Source organism: Xenopus tropicalis, chromosome 2 (assembly GCF_000004195.4).
Source record: "Xenopus tropicalis strain Nigerian chromosome 2, UCB_Xtro_10.0, whole genome shotgun sequence".
NCBI classification, from domain to species: domain Eukaryota; kingdom Metazoa; phylum Chordata; class Amphibia; order Anura; family Pipidae; genus Xenopus; species Xenopus tropicalis.
Genome location: NC_030678.2, coordinates 147052427 through 147065493, shown reverse-complemented (window position 1 = coordinate 147065493; position 13067 = coordinate 147052427). Strand labels below are relative to the sequence as shown.

The 13067-nt window shown below is 43.3% G+C and overlaps 1 long non-coding RNA gene across 1 annotated transcript; it reads left to right on the top strand.

The window, feature by feature from the left end:
- Positions 1-11: 11 nt before the first annotated feature.
- Positions 12-3349, top strand: LOC116408888. The gene is made up of 2 exons (XR_004221376.1): positions 12-98; positions 3115-3349. It is a non-coding gene; the product is annotated as an uncharacterized LOC116408888 (long non-coding RNA).
- The last annotated feature ends 9718 nt before the right edge of the window (positions 3350-13067 follow it).

Sequence of the window (13067 nt, the reverse complement as noted above, 5' to 3'; positions counted from 1 at the left end):
CAACTTGCCCCTCTCCTACCCACTGGTGCTCAGGGAAAGCCCCTCCCCCATGAAACTCAACCAGGGTGGACAAGAGGAAAGGGTGTGTGTACAATAAGGTAATTACCAACTTTGGATCCTGGGGACACACTTGGGACCTTATTATCTCGGCAATAAACTCTTAGCAGGTCACTAGTTGGGAACTGGGGGCGGTGTGTTCAGATCAGAAAGGGATCACTTGGCAGGTTTATTTTGGATTATATACCTCTCTGTAATGGAAATATAACGTTTCCTTGGCTGCAGCATGACAACATATGTAACACTGGGGTGGGATTCTACACAATATAAAATTACTTTATCTGTGCAGCAAAGTCAGGTATTAGAAAATATACTGAGATCCAGTGTCTCCTTTTATATATCATGCCCTGTGAGCCCCCCTCTCCCCATCTTGTGTGGAATTCTGTATCTCTGCTATGCACAGCTCATATACCAAATGCTATATATTTTAAGCATACTAAGGCAACATAGCTTCAGGAAAGGGGATGGGGTTTTGGCATAGTCTATAGATATAAAGTGATACTGACACTAAAAAATGACTCCTCAAAATATGAATGTACATAAAAAGTTGCCTATAGGTCATGTTGATTGATTTTCGCTGAGAGATTTGCTTTTGTAAGTAATTGTTACTTTATGTTCCTAAACCTGACTGTTTTGCCAACCTGACTGTCCCTTTAGCTTCTAATGCTAACTGCCAAATATGGCAGCCCCCTTATAGGAGAACATGGGTAAATACTTTTATGGCAAAAATAAAGGTCATGCAAAGACAATGTTATGATAGATGTAAAAAAAGGTTTAATTTCTGGTGTCAGTATCTCTCTGTCAGTGGTGTGAGGACAGGCACCAAGTAACTGTAACTATAGGACAGTGTGCATAATAAGGCAAGAGGGAGTCTGGGGAAGGGGCTGTACCGGGGTAGTGTGAAGGAATGGAAGAGATTTGTAACTTGAATAATGTGAATATGAAGGCAAAATGGGTCTGTATATGTGAGATGTAGGAATGATAACTGTATGAGCAGTTCAGCACATTGTGAAATACACAGTATATCCATGAACAGTTATTTAACTATTAAGGGATCTGGATCCTGGCCCATAAGTGCTTGCCAACCAAACACTTGCAGCAACACGTAGCAGCCCTGGGTGAGGCAGTGTAAGTCACTCAGTGGCTACTGATTTTGAAGTTGCTGAATGTGTTTCAGTTACATATGCAAGATAGAATTCTAATGCACAGCACATATATGAGCAGTCGAAAACACATTGCCATAAGGGACTAATGTACTAACACTTGGGCAGCTGCGCATCCGCTCTATGCAAGTCAGATGCAATTGTTCTGATAAACATCATTGTTTGGATGTTAAAAGTTCCAGCTCCCTGATTCAAAATGATATGTGTCCAATTTTAAGGCACAAGTGCACTGTGACCATTGATGCAGCCAGCTGCAGGAACACTGGAGTTAGCGCCACCTTCGATGTACCGTATAAAGCAAACAATGCTGCATCAACCTGTTGCCTGGTACAGTGCGGCTTTCTGCTGAATGGCTTTCATCAGTTTGGGGCAGAGTTATCAAAGTGTGAATTTAGAGCTCACCACAATAAAATTCTCACACTCTATTCATTCTATGGGATTTTTAGAGGTAAATTTAGCAAATGGTGAACTGAGTTTTACACATTGATAAATATGCCTCTAAAAATTCCATAAGAATGAAGAGCCGGGAATTTGTTTTTTTTTCTTTACTTTCTCTTAGCCCTTCATATATTTCATTTGAGGCGTTGCAATTGTTTTTTGGGGGGGTTGAGTGGGACCAAAATTAGATGCAGGAGTCAGTACTGTGATCCCATCTTTAAATTATTATTAACAATGAATCAAAATGTATCAGTGCAGGAGAGCATTGCACTTAAAGTCATGGTGATCTACCCTAAACAGAACTGTGGCCTATTGCTGGGACCCAGCCTGGCCAAACTGGCAATCAGAGCTGGATTTCCCAATTGGCCGCCCCGAGGCCGCCCCCCCCCCCCCAGTGCGCATGCGTGCAGAGGGAGGCGGGGTTTGCGCGCTCACGTGAACAGCAGGTGAGGGGTGTGCGCAGGCGCTGTAGGCCAAATCATGCATACGGAGCAGTGGGGAGAAGTCCCCACTGCTCCGTATGGGGACAAAACTTTTAAAGTTTTGGTGCGGCGGGGCGGCATGCCGCTCCAAGGTTTCTGCTGCCCTAGGCCCGGGCCTTTGTGGCCTTTCCACAAATCCGGGCCTGCTGGCAATCTGTGGATTGTGGCAAATGCCAGAGGAGCTGCTGGAAGATGCCATAGACAGTCACTATTTAGTGGGTTGGTGGGGGCTCTTTGGGCCTCTCTACACTTAAAATGCCAGGGCCTATGATGAATCCCAGTCTGGACCTGATCCTGACCCATAGGTTGGGAAATGGTGCACTAACAGAAAACCATCCAACCCCAAACTAAAGTTATTGTATAGTGTAGTGTAAAAGTATAGAAGAGCTCAGACAAAGGGAATAGAGGGGTGCTTAAGAAGGAGCACACACGAATAGGGGACTGGTATTAAACCCAAGAATCCTGACCTCCTTTCATTTACTAAAAAAATGATGTGACTGCTGCTTATTTAACCATCAGTTCTGAGGTGTAAAGTGAAACCAGTGCATGCTGGTGACATGCTCGCTGAGCCTCAGTGGTAAGTTTGAAGTCGGACTTGGGCTAAGAGACGTGGCGTCAGGCGCTGGGCCACAGCCAGAAGCGTCTGCCAGTTTAGAGCTATTATAAAAGAAATGGTACATCCCTAGAACTCTGCCTGCAATCCGAGATATTTATTATCTTATCTTCAGTACAAAGCTTTCCATATAAATCTGGTTGTATAAGCATTAACACAATTTCCATTGAATGAAACCAGACTAAATATTCATGTAAAGGAATAAGACTTTATCAGGCTGCACGTTTTTAGCTTATTGACATCTGTATTTATTGTAATGGAAGGGCACTGTGAGCAAGGTTGGAAAAATGTCTTACTTTTTCCTCAGATATTTCAGAGATTCTCAGGAAATTAAAATCAGTGTTGTTTTATTATTTTACAGTCTCATGTAACGTGGCATGTGATGGCACAGCATGGAAAGACAGGACGACAGCTATTTTGACTTCTGAAGAAACAGGGACTTTTCCATTCGGGGGGGGGGGGATACATGGAGTCGACAGCAAAACTGTCTGTAAATGAGAAGGATAGCTGTAACGTTCAAGGGTTATCCACTGCTAACAACCTATAGATATGGCAGGAGAACTTCATCATTAAACCTCTGTTTTTTTCTTACTTTACCTTATCTGATCCCAATATTTGCTGATGTACAGGGTTAAGATCGTCATACAGTGTGGTATAGATCATCTTGTGTAACTTTGTAGTACAGTCCATTTTGACAACAGTTTGAGTAACACATTTTCAATGGGTCAAGATACTGTGTTCATTTTAATGTAGTAAAAGAGTGGTTTAACACTGAATCCCTCTGTTTGGGAGAAAAAGAATATATTTTGCCCCCATTAAAACCCCCAGTTTATTAACTCTGCTTATTTTTAAAGCCTAAGGGTGAAGACACACAGAGCTACTAGTAGCAGCTACTTGTTGTGGCTACTAAAATAGACAATGCTGATCATTTACTGATTATTGTCTCTACATGTGTTTTATCAAAGGCAATTCTCAGTATTGTCTATGGCAGGGTATTCACTGGAGATTAGTAGCCATGAAAAAGTAGCTGCTACTAGTAGCTCAGTGTGTCTTCACCCTAAAACACTTTGGTTCTAAGTAGAGTGTATGAGCTTGTTATCACTTATTAGGGCTAGACACATTAGATTGAAGACACATGGAGCTACTTAGTAGCAGCTACTTGTTACAGCTACTAAACACAAGAAAATACCCTGCCATAGAGAATACTGTGACAAATAGCTGCTACTAGTAGCTCTGTGTGTTTTAGGGCTCTGGTACACGATGTTTGATCGAAACCTCACTGATCATTATTTAGCAATGGGAGGTATCATGTGTTGCCTGAGTCAGTTCCCCTGTGTGCAGTTTAATCAGTAAAACTTAGCAACCAATCAGAATTTAAAGGAACAGTAACTCCAAAAAATGAAAGAGCTTTAAAGTAATAAAAATATAATGCACTGTTGTCCTGCACTGGTAAAACTGGTGTGTTTGCTACAGTAACACTACTATAATTTATATAATAAGCTGCTGTGTAGCCACGGGGGCAGCCATTCAAGCTGGAAAAATGGAGAAAAGGCACAGGTTACATAGCAGATAACAGATAAGTTCTGTAGAATACAATAGTGTTTTATCTGTTATCTGCTATGTGCCTGTGCCTTTTCTCCTTTTAATGGCTGCCTCCGTGGCTACATAGCAGCTTATTTATATAAATTATAGTAGACTTTCTGAAGCAAACACACAACTTTTACCAGTGCAGGGCAGCAGCACATTATATTTTAGTTACTTTTATACACTTTTAATTTTCGGTGTTACTGTTCCTTTAACCTTGACAAGTCTAGTGCAGGGGGAATAAGATCTACAGGTAGAAAGGTATCCTTGACCAAGTCGGTCTTCAGGGAACATCTAAAGGTTGTAGGAAAAAGACAGTGTAAAAGGCAACGGCAGGGAAATATAGCGTCAGTATCCCACAGCCAAGCATTGGAAGAGGTTATGAAAAGAGGTGGGAATCAATATCTGCAAATAGGAACTATAAATAATGTATTTTGGGATGAGGGCATTATATGTATTTGTGTTGTGACCCTTCTAAAACTCATGACACCTCTGAGAATGCTGGGAGATGTAGTTCACACTAATTAATAAGCTGTGACATTACCAGAAACATCTATGCAAACATTATGATAGCAATAACACCAACAGAGCCCTTTGTATATTTAATAGCTTTTCATTTAAAGGCAGCTTACTTTTAATTCTGTTATAGAACATCTTGATCCTCAGAATTATAGGGCGATTAAATCCATCAAGGTGAGACAGGTCTGATTTGTCCTGATGGGGACCCTGCTTGGCTAGTTTGTAGCACAAGGCACAGAACCCTAAGGGGCCGAAATGGGCTGAATAGGTTAAAAAAACAGCCTTTGATGTCTGAAAAGAAACCTAATAAAGCAGAGAACAAGGGAGGATAATTGGCCTCAGAAGCGGAACTCCAGGTGGGAATCGCCTTGTGGCATTCAAGAATTCTGGGCAATGCAAAATGAATAGTGTGAATACAAGGGATGCAGTACTTGTGCCTTGAAAATGTATAAACACACTTACAACTCAACATTTCCTGCAAAATAAGTTTATTAGTGTTGAAACAAATACATACATTCCACACTCTCCAGTGTAACACTGACTGGGGGCAAATATCTGACCTATAAACGCAAATGAATGCAAAGCCTATCCACAGATTGCAGACATGCCACCCTGGAATGTATCTCTGTAGCAGGGCTTTATTAAGGGCAGGGCACAGGTAGCCCCCAGCAGTAAAGGGGCAAAAGGCAGAAAAAAAGCACAAAGGCCATTACTGTTTAATAACTGTCATTGCACAACATCACCTGAAGGGCTGCAGACTGGTCATCATTGATCTATGGAAATTTCCTCTTTAAACAAGGCCCGGCCTTCCTGCATTTCCAGGATCCCATCTTCGCTATATCCAGCCTTACTCTTAAGTTTGTGAGGCCAATATCTTACTTGAGCACAGGAAAATAACAAATATAGGAAGGTCCATTTTTTTTTTCAGAAAAGGCACCTACCTTAGCTTCCCCAAAAAGCCCTGGAAAGTTAAACTATGAGTATTTTGTAACAAAAATATCATGCATTTTGTAAATTGTACAGGGTGAATATGGAGGCATTTGGAATTCCTACAGTATAGAGGGGCATGTAGCATGAAAACTACCATGGAGACAATTTACCACCTTCCACTGTAAAGTTCATGCAATGAAAAAAGCAGGCCTACACAGGCAGAACTTGCTTTGATAAAAAGTCCTTCTTGTGATCTAGCCTCAGCAATAATGCTCCTGCTGATGGGTAATTTGGAGCCTCAATACAAGAGGTTAGGTTAGGAAAAAAACATGTCTCTCCTGCAGAGTATGGAAACCAGCAGTGCCATCTCTTCATTGGCTGCTAGACTGGGGGTGTGTTTCTTAACCTAGGTTGAGAAGAACTGTGCATGCTCAGTAAGCCAAGAGCCAAAGTCAGTTCCTAAGGGAGGGGCCATGTATCCTTTGAACAAAAGGAGTGGCAGATATTTAAAGATATCAAAGAGGCTGTTCACTGATTACATTTTTTGTGGGGGGGTTCACGCATCATTTAAAACTGCACTTTCTAGTGCTGTTTCTCTGAAATGGATGCAATGGGTGCATAATGACGGCAGTCATTAAAGGTACTTGCAACCAAACATGCTTCTTGCATCTCCTTATAGCTGCACTGAGTGCCATGACATCCATCAAGTCTGCTCTGATGAACCATGCACTTGGGAACCCTGCAGCTACTGCCGCCACCAAGGAACTTCAATATATGGGTATGAAACAGGTCAGTTTTGAAAGTGCTTCTAGCTCTCCCTCTGAGTAGTTTAGGGGATAGAGTGAGGTCATTGATCAGAATCAATTTATATTAAAGGTCAAGTTTCTTCCTGCTCCTTTTTCTATAACATTTGTGGGGGTTTTTTGGGTTTAATTTTTTCAAATTGGTGGCAAAAGGAATATCAAGGGTGAAGTTATTCCATGTAAATGGAAATCTTAGGAGCGATAGTGAGCTTTTTCCATGAATTACTTGTTTGTATTCCAATGAGGGCGGTATATCCTCAGCCAAAATGTGTTTTAATGAAAGTTTGGAGATCTTATACCATATGGCCCATCAAACTCATCAGATCTCACCATAGTTATGCAGTCAGTTGGTAGTTTGCGATTCAGCTTCCATTGCCTCACAGGCTGCACCCCTGGCCAATTTGATACGCTCTTAATATTGGGGTATTAGTAAGTTTGTTAAAGCATTCATCATTCATGATGAATCGGGGTGCAACACTTGCTTTTAGGTCAAACGGCTTCTGGTTTAATGTGCCTTTATCCTAATAAACTGTGCTTAGTGATGTCACTGTTATAATTGGTGCTTAGTGATGTAGTGTATTACAATAAGTAATGTACCCTCTGTTGTAAAATATGAAGATGTTAGAAGTCACCATGGAGTTCCATGACCTGTATAAAAGCACAAGGCAAAGGCCTCCTCGATGACTTATGTTTTACAATAGGTAAATTATTAACTATATAAGAAATGCATTCTGAAATATATTCTGTATTCTAACATAGATGCTACTTTATACTCAGTATTTGCCATCTTCAAGTTATGAAGTTGATAAACTTGCCCCCTGTATCAGATTTGAAAGTGGAAGCCCATCATCATCTATGCCTAAATGTGGTGTTCATTAATATTATATCAGTTTAATGTAACAAAAAAAAAATTCTATGTGTTAAATACACAAGCACTGATTATATCTAGCATACGGTGATGCTAGATCAGGGGTGGACAAACTTTTAGGCTGAGGGGCCACATTGACTTAAAATTTGACAGACGGACGGACCAGTGCTTACATGCAGTCTTTACGCCAAGTCTTGCGTGATGAGACTTGCGGAGTCGAGACAAATCGAGACACACCAATCCTCAGCGGGCCGGATTAAAAAGACCAATGGGCTGGACGTGGCCCGTGGCCTGTAGTTTGCCCACCCCTCTGCTAGATTATAGAATTCAAGTAAAATTAATCACATGCATATTATATTGTTAATAAGGCTGTATGGGGCTACCCTTCTGTTAAAAAGTAAAAAAAAAAATAAAATACATTTTTAATAGGAATACAAGTGAGCAGCAAAATTATTTAAGGGAAATAATCAATTTCATTAAGAAAAAACGAAATGAATTGGTCCTAGAAAAGAATAATAGCTGAGTTATAGCCAGTGTTATTGAAGAATCTCCATGTCTGGGCATATATTTACTCATGACTGGACAAAGAACAAGAGAAAATATGTTTGAACCTTCAGCAATGTAAAGTGCTGTTTGTTATGAGGGCAGGTTATACTTTGCTATTCATGTTTTATTCCTATATAGGAACCTGTTACCCAGCTGTTGTGAAAACTGCATAGTTGGCAATATCAATCTGATTGCATCCATTATTATACTTCCCCTTTAAATATTACATATTTCCAAACAACTGTTGCTTTATCTGCAGGAATTGTATTCAATTAAAAAAACAACTTAATAAATACTGCAGATTTCATGCAAAGTCATCACCTTTTTTAATACAGTCTAATAACTATAAAGTGCAGGCTAATAACTATAAAGTGCAGGCAAGCCACCTAGCAATCTGTAGATTTTGGCAAATGCCAGGGGGCTGCTGTGTTTTGAATCTCAGTCTGGACCTAAGTGCAATGCAAAGACCTGCTCTTTCATAATGAATAAAGCACTGTTCAGGGTCATACCCGGTGGGCCCCACTAACCCAGAACCAGGGCAGGAACTAGGGGTAGGCAGAATAGGCACCTGCCTATGGCGCAACAGTGGGGGGACGCCAGACAGGTACCTCTTATTTCATCTGCCACTGGTTCCGGACCCTTTCCCCCCACTGCAGCAGCCCCAGTAACCCCGATGCCCTGTGTGCGCACACACGGGGGAAAGGGTGAGGTGGAATGGTGGCGATGGTGGGCGAGCCAAGCCAACCAGGTTGTCTAGGGTGCCTGGCTGGCTTGGCCTGGCACTGCCCAGAACCGATCCCCACCTACTGCTCCCCTCTGCTGTCACTTCCTCGATTGCCCTCCCCCAGTCACTGGAAGTGCGGGAGGAAAAAGGTGAGCGGGGGCTTACTTAGTACTTACTGAATATGCACTAAGGTGTGTGATTTTGCACCCTTTAGTGCTGTTTCACTTGCATCCAAGCATCTGTAATTGAGGTCATTTAATCATATGAAATCAATTATGTGACCACTGACTTCTGCTATGTTGCCTCTGTCCTGATATGGTAAGTCTAAAGTGTTGTGTCATTGCTATGCACCTCTTCCAAAGAAAGCTGGTATGTGATGGTATTTGTTGTCAGTTGCCCTGCAGGAGTAGGGTTGCTCTGGTTACTTGCTACTAAACGACAGCAAAGACTGAGGAAAATAATGAATTAGTGACAGGCCGGGGACAGAAGCGCAAGGTGTGTGTCAGTTGTCAGGCTGGGCTCCTCTTCCCATTGTTACCCCACAGTTCCTCCTGCAGTTCCGCCCTGCAGCTAAACTGCTATTCACAGGTGTGAGCAAAGCCTCAGGCATCTCAGCTTAAACCCTGATGAACCCATTCCCTGCTGGGGAACTGCTGACAATTTACCTTTCTATTGTTGTGTTCTCCCCAGCACATTTCTGCTTCATTGTGGCGGCAATTTGCAACACATCAATTGTCTATTCAAGTATCTGCAGAAGATCTATTGAACGTTATCTACTGCCAATCTCTGCTCTCTGTTTCACTCAAATCATTCCGCTTCTGATAACTACATCCAGCTTAGGTTTGATCAAAGGACCTGTTTTAGGGTAAAGGTGGCCATACACGCACCGATATTATCGTACGAAACCTCGTTTCGTACGATAATCGGTGCGTGTATGGCATGTCGGCGAGTCGACCGATATCGCAGGAAGCTGCCGATATCGGACGACTCGCCGATCGGACAAGTTTGAAAATTTTGATCGGGCGCCATAGAAGGCGCCTGACCAAAATTCTCCCTTCAGAGCTGAATCGGCAGAAGGAGGTAGAAATCCTATTGTTTCTACCTCCTTACCTGCCGATTCAGCCCTGAATGGTGTGTGGCGGATCTTACGATGTTTCGTGCGACCGATGGTCGTACGAAACATCGTCGGATCGCCACGTGTATGGCCACCTTAAGGTAGAAAAGGAATTATCATTGGGCCTCCAGGATCAGAGGGGCCCAATAGGAGGGATATTGATAAATCAAATGCATAATATATTGTACTACAATTGTTAGAAATTATTATGATGCTTCTCATTTGTAATAGGCATTATATACTAAAGTACAATTTTTCTTTTTTCTATTCCCATTTTGTCCTTTTTCTTCATGTTTTTATTTTTGCTGACGATACTAAATTGTGCAAAAAGTTCCTTTACAGAGCAATTTGACAAAATTGAAAAACTGGGCAGCAAAATGGAAAATGCGGTTCAATGTGGACAAGTGCAAAGTTGTGCACTTTGGTAGAAATAATATAAATGCAAGTTAGCTACTAAATGGTAATGTATTGGGGGTATCCTTAATGGAGAAAAATCTGAGGATTTTGGTGATTATAGATAACAAGTTGTCTAATTCCAGGCAGTGCCATTCTGTGGCTACTAAAGCAAATAAAGACCTGTCATATATAAAAAAGGGCATTGACTCAAGGGATGAAAACATAATTTTGCCCCTTTATATGTCTCTGGTAAGGCCTCACCTTGAGTATGGGGGGCAGTTTTGGGCTCCAGTCCTTAAGAAGGATATTAATGAGCTGGAGAGAGTGCAGAGACTGCAACTAAACCGGTAAAGGAGATGTAAGATTTAAACTATGAGGTTAAACCGTCAAGGCAGATAGGGGATGTTCTTTTTTCCCAAAAAATGACCAGTCCACCAGTGCACCTTTTAGATTGGAGGAATTGAACATTCATTTGAAGCAGTGTAAGTGATTTTTCACGGTGAGGGCAGTGAGGTTGGGGAATGGCCTTCCTAGAGATGTGGTAATGGCAGATTCTGTTAATGCCTATAAGAGGGGCCTGGATGAGTTCTTGAACAAGCATTGCATCCAAGGCTATTGTGATACTAGGATTCCCCTTGAGAAAGGCTCTTTGCCGAAACATTGGGGTAATTCCCATCTTTGGCAAGTGTATCCGCTAACCTGTGTGACTTCTTTTGCCTGTGCACATTTTGTGGTATGTATTGTCTTATTAATCTATGTAGTTTTTGCAGGGCCGCCATCAGAAATCACGGGGCCCCTCACAAAAAAGTTTTCTGGGCCCCCCCCTCCTCCCACACCCCCAATGGCCCCTCCCCCAGTGACCCCTCCCATCAATACAAAGAACATAAAACATTGGTAGCCAGGGCCCCCTAAAACATTGGTGTCCAGGAGTTACATTTTGCATTGGTGCCAGGGCAGGTACCCCCTAAATCATTGCTAGCCAGCCCAGGGCTCCCTAAAAGTTTGGTAGCCAGTGCCCCCCTAAACAGCCCCCCCAAAGCATTCTCCAGCTTCCCCCAGGCCCCCCCCAAAGCATCCTCCAGCTTCCCCCAGGCCCCCCCACAAAGCTTTCTCCAGCTTCCCCCAGGCCCCCCCACAAAGCATTCTCCAGCTTCCCCCAGGGCCCCCCCACAAAGCATTCTCCAGGTTCCCCCAGGCCCCCCCACAAAGCTTTATTCAGGTTCCCCCAGGCCCCCCCACAAAGCTTTATCCAGGTTCCCCCAGGCCCCCCCACAAAGCTTTATCCAGGTTCCCCCAGGCCCCCCACAAAGCTTTATCCAGGTTCCCCCAGGCCCCCCCACAAAGCTTTATCCAGGTTCCCCCAGGCCCCCCCACAAAGCTTTATTCAGGTTCCCCCAGGCCCCCCCACAAAGCTTTATTCAGGTTCCCCAGGCCCCCCCACAAAGCTTTATCCAGGTTCCCCCAGGCCCCCCCACAAAGCTTTATCCAGGTTACCCCAGGCCCCCCCACAAAGCTTTATCCAGGTTCCCCCAGGGCCCCCCACAAAGCTTTATCCAGGTTCCCCCAGGCCCCCCCACAAAGCTTTATCCAGGTTCCCCCAGGCCCCCCCACAAAGCTTTATTCAGGTTCCCCCAGGCCCCCCCACAAAGCTTTATCCAGGTTCCCCCAGGGCCCCCCACAAAGCTTTATCCAGGTTCCCCCAGGGCCGGCCGGCCGGCCTGCTGCCGTGGTGTCCTCCGCTATGTGCCACGGCTCTGCGCTACTTCTGCGCTTTTATAAGGTTGCGCCCCGTGCGTGTGACGTCAGCACGCACGGGCGCAACCTTATAAAAGAGGAGAAGTAGCGGCACATACCAGAGGACGCCGCCGGAGCCGGAGGAAGTGAGGGCCCGGACTTGATTAAAGGGGGCCCGAGCTAAGAAAACTTTAGCGCGGCCGGGCCCCCTTTAAAGCTAAAAACGTCCGGGCCCGGGACAATCGTACCCCCTGTGCCCCCCTGATGGCGGCCCTGAGTTTTTGTAATTTTGCAATTAAAATTGTCTGCTGTTAAATCTTTTGTATACTATATAAAGGACTATATTCTTTAATACTACCACTGTGCTTGTATTTCTTGTGTGCAAACCCTTATTCTATTTAAAAATTGTGTTTGAGGAGTGAAAAACACTCATATACTCAGCGCTTCTTGGTGATAATCCGTATAAATAGAGTCTTCAATATAATGGAAATCACTGTAAGCATGTGCTGCTTCCTCTTGATGTTAGCTCCCCTTCAGATGAGCCTCGGAATATATATGTAGAATATCGATGGAAGCGCATAAAAATGAAAAATAAAATATATATAGTGCAAATCAGTAAGATAATAAAGAGTAAATAAAGTGAGTGCTTTAGTTGAACACCACTAATACATGTGACCCCAACTCTATGTATGTTCAAACTGCTCACCAGAACAACGTATCGAGGAGCATATCAAACCCAGCTGGGCATTGAGGAGCATACCAAACGTATCGAGGAGCATACCAAACCCAGCTGGGCATTGATTGAAGTGGGATCCAGTTCAGCAATGTATATAGGATAGAAGATGAGGCAGATATAGTGTAAAACTGTTTAATAAATATAAAAGGCCCTGCGCTCTGCAGGCTACTTACAGTATAGTAGTAGTATAAAACAATGAACATTCAAAGTGTCCACAGAAGCTCAACGCGTTTCGCGTGCTTGCTACACGCTTCCTCAGGAGCAAATAAAATAAAGTTTACAAGTCGCATCGCAATAATCAATATTTGTAACGTTGTAATCAAGCTGTAAAATGAAACCACCGGAGAGAAACCGGAAATG